Source organism: Pongo abelii, chromosome 1, assembly GCF_028885655.2.
Source record: "Pongo abelii isolate AG06213 chromosome 1, NHGRI_mPonAbe1-v2.0_pri, whole genome shotgun sequence".
NCBI lineage: Eukaryota > Metazoa > Chordata > Mammalia > Primates > Hominidae > Pongo > Pongo abelii.
Window position 1 is genome coordinate 146,331,258 of NC_071985.2, and position 11,358 is coordinate 146,342,615.

Consider the following 11,358-nt stretch of genomic DNA (forward strand, 5'->3'; position numbering starts at 1 on the left):
TCAAGAGCTTCTGCACAGCAAAAGAAACTACCATCAGAGTGAACAGGCAACCTACAGAATGGGAGAAAATTTTTGCAATCTACTCATCTGACAAAAGGCTTATATCCAGAATCTACAAAGAACTCAAACAAATTTACAAGAAAAAACAACCCCATCAAAAAGTGGGCAAAGGAAATGAATAGACACTTCTCAAAAGAAGACATTTATGCAGCCAAAAGACACATGAAAAAATGCTCATCATCACTGGCCATCAGAGAAATGTAAATCAAAACCACAATGAGATACCATCTCACACTAGTTAGAGTGGTGATCATTAAAAAGTGCTGGAAACAACACTTTTACACTGTTGGTGGGACTGTAAACTAGTTCAACCATTGTGGAAGTCAGTGCGGCGATTCCTCAGGGATCTAGAACTAGAATACCATTTGACCCAGCCATCCCATTACTGGGTATATACCCAAAGGATTATAAATCATGCTGCTATAAAGACACATGCACACATATGTTTACTGCGGCACTATTCACAATAGCAAAGACTTGGAACCAACTCAAATGCCCAACGATGATAGACTGGATTAAGAAAATGTGGCACATGTACACCAAGGAGTACTATGCAGCCATAAAAAATGATGAGTTCATGTCCTTTGTAGGGACATGGATGAAGCTGGAAACCATCACTCTCAGCAAACTATCGCAAGGACAAAAAACCAAACACCACATGTTCTCACTAATAGGTGGGAATTGAACAATGAGAACACTTGGACACAGGAAAGGGAACATCACACACTGGGGCCTGTTGTGTGGTGGGGGTAGGGGGGAGGGATAGCATTAGGAGATATACCTAATGTAAATGATGAGTTAATGGGTGTAGCACACCAACATGGCACATGTATACATGTGTAACAAACCTGCACTTTGTGCACATGTACCCTGGAACTTAAAGTATAATAAAAAAAAAAGAAAAAAAAATTCATTGGATTGAGTAATTCTTTCAGATTGTGTAATTGTCATCATAGTGGTGGGAGATCATAATTGTCATCATAATCACCATCAAATAGTATGAGAGATCGTATTTGTTTATAAAGAAGCACAATTTAGAGGGATGAGGAACTGAAATTGAAAGAACCCGGAAACAGTAGATTAAAAGGCCTGTTTTAAAAAAAGAATAAAGGGATTTGAGTAGGAGTGGCAGTGGATTAAGGGTTTATATTCATTCTTTATGGGAGTAATATAAGCACAGCGGTTGGGAATAGCTAAAGGGAATTTTATTTTTATCTTTTGCAATAACTACTTGTATATTTATTTCAGTTTTCAAATAGCATTGAATGTTTTACATACGTGTATAACTGATACTTAATATGCTTTAATTAAGCTTTCTTTTTTTTGGATTGAATGCAAATCTTCCTTAGCGTGGAAGAGTTGTACTCAGCATTGTGAGCTGGCTCTGCAGTCAGATACATGTAAACCAGACTCTTGCCTTGGTCACTCAACAATCAAGTTATTCTTTGTAAGAGTTGTGTGGCTCTTTTTTAGGCTAATTTCTTTTCTGTGATATCAGACTAATTATGGGATGCTGGAAGAATTAAATGAGATAATCCATGAAAAGTACTCCATAAAAAACTTCTGACACCTAATAAGCATTCAAGACATGTATCCATTATTATTAAATATTATATATTATATTATGAATGCAAAGCTTGCTGTAGATTTTTGCCAATTAAATTCTACGTTTTCATTGTTTATTTTATAAAAGTTTTAAATACAGTCTTCCAGTGTTTAACTGGGGAACGAACTTGCCTGAGCTTGCCTGAGAGATGGTTAGAGGAAAAGCTGTCAGAATGAAATTATAACCTTTAAAAATGCTCTTGATTGGCTTCCATTGAGCACCGAGCAAGATGGCAGCTTCCCAGACGGTTAGGCTACGGCTTCAATTTGATTACCTGCCGCCAGCTACCCCGCACCTTAGGGTCTTCTGGCTTCTGGTCGACTTGATCAGATGCCGAGTCGTCACAGATCTCATTAGCCTCATCCGCCAGCGCTTCAGCTTCAGTTATGCGGCCCTCCTAGGCCTCTACCTGGAGGGCGGGTCCTGCCCCCCGCCGAGAGCGCGCGCCTGGTGAGAGACAACGACTGCCTCAGAGTTAAATTAGAAGAGAAAAGAGTTGCTGAGAATTCTGTAGTCATCAGTAATGGCGACACTAATTTATCTCTTAGAAAAGCAAAGAAGCGGGCATTTCAGTTAGAGGAGGATGAAGAAACTGAACCAGATTACAAATATTCAAAGAAGCATTGGAAGAGGCAAGAGAACAATAACAATAATGAGGTCTTGGATCTGGAATGAAAAGCTGTCACAGATCAGACTGTCAGCCAAAAAAAAAAAAAAGAGAGAAAAAATATAGCAACCTGTGGCACAGTGGGTGATGATAATGAAGAGACCAAAAGAAAATCACCAAAGAAAGGAGAAATGTGAATATAAAAAAAAGGCCAAGAATCCCAAGTCTCCTAAAGTACAGGCAGTAAAAGACTGGGCCAATCAGAGATGTAGTTCTCCAAATGGTTCTGCTAGAAACAGCTTGTTAAAGCCAAAAGGAAAGGTAGTGTAAGCGTTTGCTCAAAAGAGAGTCCCAGTTCCTCCTCGGAGTCTGAGTCTTGTGATGAATCTATCAGTGATGGTCCCAGCAAAGTCACTTTGGAGGCCAGAAATTCCTCAGAGAAATTACCAACTGAGTTATCAAAGGAAGAACCTTCTACCAAAAATACAACTGCAGACAAACTGGCTACAAAACCTGGCTTTAGCCTTACCCCCAGAAAGGGCAAGACCTCTGGAACGTCTTCTAGTTCAGACTCTAGTTCAGAGTCAGATGACCAATGCTTGATGTCATTGAGCACCCCGGAGTGTGCTGCGGGTTTCTTAAAGACAGTGGGCCTTTTTGCAGGAAGAGGTTGTCCAGGCCTAGGGCTGTCATCACAGACTGAAGGTGCTGCTGGATGGAGGCATTCTGGCTCAAATGGTGGTGGACAGTCTCCTGGTCCTTCTCCCAGTGTGTCTCTCCCCGCTAGTTTAGGAACAGGATGGGGTAGAGGAGAGAACCTTTTTTCTTGGAAGGAAGCTAGGGAATGGGGCATGCGGGAGAGAGGTCGAGGATGAGGGCATCCTGTTTCCTGTGTTATAAATAGAAGCATTGACAACCAGAGGCAACAGCAATTAAATGACGTGGTAACAAATTCATCTACTATTATCCAGAATCCAGTAGAGACACACAAGAAGGACTATAGTCTGTTACCACTGTTAGCAGCTGCCTCTCTAGTTGGAGAAAAGATTGCATTTAAGCTTTTGGAACTAACATCCAGTTACTCTCCTGATGTCTCTGACTACAAGGAAGGAAGAATATTAAGCCACAACCCAGAGATCCAGCAAGTAGATACAGAAATTCTTTCATTCTTACCTGCCTTGAGAGAACCTGGGAAATTTGATTTAGTTTATCACAATGAAAATGGAACCGAGGTAGTGGAGTACACTGTGACACAGAAGAGCAAAATCACTGTATTTTGGAGAGAGTTGATTGACCCAAGACTGATAATTGAATCTCCAAGTAACACATCAAGTACAGAACCTGCCTGAGTATGACCTCTCCACCTTATAGTTTATGAATGTCTTGTCTGTGAAAGTGACTATAACACGAACTTTTTTTTTTAAGAGGATTTGGAAGTCGTATAGATTTTTTTGTTACCTTCACTTTACTGCATAGGAAACAATCTACCTCATCATGTAAAATGACATGGGTGTCGGTTTTGTAGATCTTTGGTTTTTTTGTGAGGTTTAATTTCAGTTACCAAAATGTAAAACATGACATTCCCTGCAGACATTGTTTTATACCAGTGTGGTTTCTTCTCTTTCTTTAAATGTTTTTGGCCATCAAGTAGCAGTCGTCAGTAGGAGTTTATAATACCAAGAATGTGCTGCGTATCTTGTCTCAATAAGTTTTAAGTAACATTTAAAAATATTAAAGCATGTTACTTGACCTAATTTTTTTAGCATTTGAGTTGTTCCATTAAATGGAGCATCTTGTAAATTTCAAGTATTTTTATACTTGCAATTGTTAAGAGTTAAAAGGTAGTTGGATTTGTCGCAGACAATGAGGTAAGGAATCCTTTCATGTTTTTCCCAACTTTAAAATTAAGGATTCTCAGGGCCCTGTGTAGAGCAGTGAAAATAAGAAGTGTGTGTGTGTGTGTGTGTGTGTGTGTGTGTTTATGCCTGGAGAACTGGTGTTCCACTTGAGTGAGAGGATTAGCTGTGAGCTTCAGACCAGGAAATGTGTCATCTTGCCAGGCACCTGGCTGAGTGTGCTGGAGTGAGGATCTTGAACAGAAACTTCCTTTTCTGTTATTATTCACTACAAAGCTGAAATGGCCAAATGTATACTGTGAAAATTGGTTTCATTTAACAAAAGATCAGATCCCTCCTTCAGCTGTACACATTTTTAAATAAAATCATACTGAACTTAAAAAAAATGCTCTTGATTATCTCCATCTATTAACAGTATCCTATCCTTGTTGGTTCAGTTTAATGTGGCCTCACCTATAAAATCTTCCCAAATCATTCACACTAAAAGTAATCTTACTTCCTTTGTACTTGTTTGAACCAATATATTTGTATACTAACTGTATTGCATTTGTTATTATTAATATACGTAGTATATCTCCCTACTAGGTTGTAAACTCTTCTTTGGAAGAAAGATTATTTTTTTCTGACTGTAACCTATCAATCTCAATTTCATTAACTGTTATATGAGGACAGTAATAGCTGTCTAGAAGAAATGTTGTGAATGTTAAAGGAAATAACCTGTGGGAAAGCACCCATTATAAGTGCTGGTACATAAACCTCAACTAATTTGTTTTTTTCTCTTCCTTATTCCTTATAATTCATATGAAAAATATGTGAGTGCTTCTATGTGCCAGGCCCAGTGCTCTGCTCTTTAGAGAGTACTGAAATGAGTAAAACACAGTCACTGCCTCCAAAGAACTTGATGATTTGTTGCATGGATTAGATTAGAATACAAAAAATTAAAATAGAAGATGAGGTTAGAAAAATTCTATAAGAGAGTTACAAACACAGTGCCAGGAAGCCAAAAGTTGGGGAACAGTTTTTCTTTTTAAAAAAATTTTTTATTCCCATAGGTTTTTGGGGAACAAGTGGTAGTTGGTTACATGAGTAAGTTCTTTAGTGGTGATTTGTGAGATTTTGGTGCACCCATTAGCCAAGCAGTATACGCTGAACCCAATTTGTAGTCTTTTATCCCTCACCCTCTTCCCACCCTTTCCCCCTGTGTTCCCAAAGTCCATTGTGTCATTCTTATGCCTTTGCATCCCTATAGCTTCACTCCCACTTATGAGTGAGAACATATGATGTTTGGTTTTCTATTCCTGAGTTACTTCACTTAGAATAATAGTCTCCAGTCCCATCCAGGTTGCTGCAAATGCCATTAATTCATTCCTTTTTTATGGCTGAGTCATATTACATCATATATCTGTCCACATTTTCTTTATCCACTCATTGATTGATGGGTATTTGGGTTGGTTTCACATTTTTGCAATTGCGAATTGTGCTGCTATAAACGTGTGTGCAAGTATCTTTTTTGTATAATGACTTCTTTTCCTCTGGGTAGATACCCAGTAGTGGGATTGCTGGATCACATGGTAGTTCTACTGTTAGTTTTTAAAGGAATCTCCACACTGCTTTGTACTAGTTTACAAAACTAGTACTAGTGGTTGTACTAGTTTACATTCCCACGAGCAGTGTAGAAGTGTTTCCTTTTCATTGCATCCATGCCCACATCTATTATTTTTTGATTTTTGATTATGGCCATTCTTGTGGCAGTAAGATGGTATCATACTTTGGTTTTGATTTGCATCTCCCTGATCATTAGTGATGTTGAGCAGTTTTTCATATGTTTGTTGGCCATTTATATATCTTCTTCTGAGAATTGTTTATTAATGTCCTTAGCACACTTTTTGATGGGATTGTTTTTTCTTGCTAATTTGTTTGAGTTCATTGTAGATTCTGGATAGTATTCCTTTGTCAGATGTATAGATTGTGAAGATTTTCTCCCACTCTGTGGGTTGTCTGTTTACTCTGCTGACTGTTCCTTTTGCCGTGCAAATTTCTTTAGTTTAATTAAGTCCCAGCTATTTATTTTTGTTTTTATTGCATTTGGTTTTGGGTTGTTTGTCATGAAATCCTTGCCTAAGCCAATGTCTAGAAGGGTTTTTCCGTTGTTATCTTCTAGAATTTTTATAGTTTCAGGTCTTAGATTTAAGTCCTTGATCCATCTTGAGTTGATGTTTATATAAGGTGAGGGGTGAGGACACAATTTCATTCTCCTACATTTGACTTGCCAGTTATCCCAGCACTATTTGTTGAAAAGGGTATCCTTTCCCCACTTTATGTTTTTGTTTGCTTTGTTGAAGATCAGTTGGCTGTAAGTATTTGGGTTTATTTCTCGGTTCTTTATTCTGTTCCATTGGTCTATGTGCTTATTTTTATACCAGTACCATGCTGTTTTGGCGACTACGGTCTTACAGTATAGCTTGAAATCGGGTAATGTGATGCCTTCAGATTTGTCCTTTTTGCTTAGTCTTGCTTTGACTATGTGGGCTCTTTTTTGTTCCATGTGAATTTCAGAATTGTTTTTTCTAGTTCTGTGAAAAATGATGGTGGTATTTTGATGGAAATTGCATTGAATTTGTAGATTGCTTTTGGCAGTATAGTTATTTTCACAATATTGATTCTACCCATCCATGAGCATGGGATGTGTTTCCATTTGTTTGTGTCATTTATGATTTCTTTCAGCAGTGTTTTGTAGTTTTCTTGTAGAGGTCTTTCACCTCCTTGGTTAGGTATATTTCTAAGTATTTTATTTTATTTTATTTTTGAAGCTATTGTAAAAGGAGTTTAGTTATTGATTTGATTCGCAGTTTGGTCACTGTTGGTATAGAGGAGAGCTACTGATTTGTGTACATTAACTTTGTTTCCTGAAAGTTTGCTGAATTCTTTTATCAATTCTAGGAGCTTTTTGGAGGAGTCTTCAGGGTTTTCTAGGTCTACAATCATATCATCAGCAAACAGCAACTGTTTGACTTCCTCTTTACTGATTTGGATGCCCTTTATTTCTTTCTCTTGTCTGATTGCTCTGGCTATGACATGAATAGAAATGGTGAGAGTGGGCATCTTTGTCTTGTTCCAGTTCTCAGAGGGGATGAGTTCAACTTTTCCCCATTCAGTACTATGTTGGCTATGGGTTTGTCATACATGGCTTTTATTACATTGAGGTATGCCCCTTGTATGCTGATTTTGCTGAGAGTTTTAATGATAAAGGGATGCTGGATTTTGTCAAATGCTTTTTCTGTGTCTATTGAGTAATCATGTGATTTTTGTTTTTAATTCTGTTTATGTGGTGTATCACATTTATTGACTTGCATATATTAAACCATCCCTGCATCCCTGGTATGAAACCCACTTGATCATGGTGGATTATCTTTTTGATATGTTGTTGGATTCAGTTAGCTATTATTTTGTTAAGGATTTTTGCATTTATGTTCATCAGGGATATTGATCTGTAGTTTCCTCTTTTGGTTATGTTCTTTCTTGGTTTTGGTATTAGGAAGATACTGGCTTCATAGAATGCTGATGTCTTCAACTACCAGGGCGAGTAGGAAGGACCATCAGGTGGGGGCAGAGCTAGGTGTGTCTGAGCTCAGACTCTCCTTGGGTGGCTATTGCTGTGGCTGCTGTGGGGGATGGATTTGTGGTTCCCAGGTCAATGGAATGATGTTCCCAGGAGGATTATGGCTGTCTCTGCTGTGTCATTCAGGTTGTCAGAGAAGCAGGGGAAAGCCAGCAGTCACAGGCTTCACCCAGCTCCCAAGCAACCCAGAAGGCTGGTCTCACTTCCATCATGTCCCCAGCCCCCGAAAAGACACCAAGTCTGTTTCCAGACAGTGGAAGAGCAGGGCTGAGAACTTGCCCCAGGTTACTAGCCTCCCATGTGTGAAAGCAAGCAGGGCTTTCATGCCTTCCCACCTGAGGAGTCTGCATACCGGATTCATGCCCTCCCCAGAGTTCTGGCCAGGAGACTTTGTGTTTGGTTGGAATTGTTACAAAGTTCAGCTGGAGATTTCCTTTTCTTTGTGGTCTTTTCCCAGTACCTCTGCCAGCCCTCTCCAAGGACCTCTGTGGACAAGGCAGAAATGGCTCTCCAGGGGACCTAGAGAGCCTAAAGGGCTTCTCCTGCTGCTTCCTCTACCTCTGTATTTAGCTTGACTCTCTAAATTAACTCAGCTCCAGGTAAGGCCAGAATCTTCTCCTGTGATCCAGACCTGCAGGTTCCCTAGTGAGGGTGTGTGTTTGCAGATGGACAATCCTCCTTTCCTACTTCCACAGCTTGGGCACTCACTGTATTTGGGGTGTCTCCTTGCTCTTACAGGAGCAATCTGCTTCCTTCAGAGGGTCTGTGGGTTCCCTCAGCTTTTCTGGTTTATTCTTGCAGTAGTTTTGGAGCAAAAGTTCACAATGCAAGTCTCCACACACTGCTCTCTCTGTGTGGGAGCTGCAATCTAGTCCTGCCTCCTGTCCACCATGATCCCTTAGTTTTTCCTCTTGTAGCTTACTAAGCTTTTTAAAGATAATTATTTTGAATTCTTTTTAGGCAATTCATATATCTCTATTTCTTTGGGGTCAGCCACTGGAGCTTTATTATTATTATTTTGGTGGTATATTTCCTTGATTTTTTATGTTCTTTGAAGCCTTGCTTTGTTGCCTTCTCATTTGAAGAAGCAGTAAACTTCTCAAGTCTTTGATTGCTGGCATTGGGAGAGAACAATCTTCACCATTCAGCCTGGCTAGAGATCTGGAGGTGGCTCAGATCATTTCAATTGATGTATCCCCCTACTGTTCTTATTCCCTGTTGGGGGATAGTGTCAGGATTGTATGCCTTCCCTTGATCCCATAAAACCAGGCCAGGTAGTGAGAACTTTCCATTTATTTCTTCTAGTGTAATGCCAAAGATCATTGCCTTAACCATGCCAAAGAATTGGTGTGGCAGCTGCCCGCAGCGAGTGATAGAGACATGGACCGAAAGAGAGAAAAAGCTGTAGGCTTTATTGGGCAGAGTGAAAGTACAAAGCTTCCACAGCATGGAAGGGGTCCCAAACGGGTAGCCAGAGTTAGATTATGCAGTTGCCTTTTCAACTCTTTAAGGTGGGAAATACATGCGGAGGGAAGATGTTACCAGAGCAAGAAACAAAAGCAGTAAATTATTTTGTGACATGTCTTAGATTTTGAGGAAAACCAGAATTGCAGCTCAGGTTTTATCTACTTTATGACCTTGCAGCGGCATGGCAAAGGAGACAGGATTTTATAGGATTTTACAAAGTATGTTTACAAGGAATTGGAATTGGGAGCATAGATAAAGTCTGCTGGTCACAGAAAAATGGGCAGTCAACATTCTTTTAAGTTTTGGGGGAGGGGGAAGGAAGAGAGGGAGAGAAGACACAGGGAAGCTTACAGCAAAATTTTCATTGTTTATAGCTTTCTTGGGGAAGAAGACACATGCACAAATCTGGGTGTTAGGAATATTTTAAGCATACATCTTCAATATTATTCATCCAGGACCGAAGTAAGTCCTGATGCAGGAAATGAGTGAGTTTCACAGCTTTCTGATCCCCTACTTGACCCAGGAAGCCCAGCTGGCACCTCCTCTCACTAGGGCTGTGATCTGGAGTGATCAAAGTTGTGCACCTTCTCCCAGTTTAGCAGAGTTGAGCCATGTGTTGATATCTGTGCACTGTCTTTGCAGGCTCATGTTTGCCATCTTCAGGGGAGCACATGTACTGTCTGCAGGGAAACCTGGGGTGCCATCTGTGGAGGAGTGCAAGGTGCTGGTGATGGTAGTGGTGGTGGGAGTATGTGCATGGAGTGCTGTGACATGTCAGTTAATTTGGGGGATCACATGTGACACACCCCCACAGGGTTCGTGGGTGATATCTACAGGCCAGCCAGTAACATCTGTGGCCAATTATTGAGATCCGTGTACCCGCTGCTTTGAGCTTCTGCTCCTTTTAACTGCTTCTTGCTGCCAGACAATTCAGCTGTGCTAATCCTCTCAGTGTTCTGGATGGGACAAGATAGAACGGGGTTTCTTGGATTCAACCTTCAATGCTGGGAGAGCTGGGTGCTCACTTTGCCCTCACTTCCACCTGTGGGAGAAATCATCAACCAAGGGGTTCTTCCTTGGCACTGAGCTGCGCCATCTTGTGCAGCGGGTGATGTGCATAAAATGTAACTGTTCTTACCTACTTTAATGCACACATTATTGAATTTTTTTTGCTCCACCATGATTCTAGAACATCTCAGCTAGACTCCTGAGCTCCTGAAAGGTATTCTTATCCATGGGTGGTTTTAAAATTGGCATTTCTCTGGGGAGTTGAGGGTTGGCACCTCCCATCCCACTATCTTGCTGATGTCACTCTCTAGATAGAATTTTATTTATCTTTTTACCCTTAGCACAAAGCACAGGATTTGGTACATAAATATTTAACATACATATGTTGATGGCCTTTATAATTATAATGAATGCTGAAAATATTCTAAAGGAGTTAAGTTTATGAACAAGTATTTATCTAGTGCCTGTGAGTCACTATTCTAGGCATTGAAAATAAAGTAATTTGCAAGTTGGATAGTTTCCTGACCTCAAGGTGCTTATATTCTAGTGGGAATAATAAACATAGAAAGCCTCAATCAAGAGGTGACATTTAGCTTGAGGCTTGAATGATGAGAAGGAGTTACCAGTGTGAATATCTAGGGAAAGGATATTCTAGGCAGAAAAGCCGCAAGTATAAGGTCCCTGAGAGAAAAATGAGCTTTCATATTTGAGTGAAATAGTGATGGCCAATGTGGTTGCAATGCAATGCAGGAGGGAGGTGAAGACAGAAAGATAAGCAGAGGCTAGATCACATAGAGCTTTGAAAGTCATGGAAAGGAGCTGAATTTTACTTTAAGTATAATGGGAAGACATTAAAAAGGTCTTAAGAGGGAGAATGCTATAACCTAATTGTGCTTCAGGATAATAATCTTGTGAAGAAAAGGTGGTAGAGGGCCAAGAGCTGAGTCAGGAAAATCAGTTAGGAAGCTCTTTTAATAGTTCATATGAGAAGTCATGGAGGCTTGGTCTGCAGTTATACAATGGAAAAGGTAAGGAATTGACTTTGAATTTATTTTGGAGGTGGTGCTATTAGGACTTGATTTGGTGTGATGTGAGGAAAAGAGATGACTCAAGGATAACTCTTAGATTTTTTACC

General features: G+C 40.0%; 1 pseudogene; it reads left to right on the forward strand.

Moving 5' to 3' along the window:
• Positions 1-1,775: 1,775 nt before the first annotated feature.
• Positions 1,776-3,708, forward strand: LOC100442104 (coilin-like; annotated as a pseudogene).
• The last annotated feature ends 7,650 nt before the right edge of the window (positions 3,709-11,358 follow it).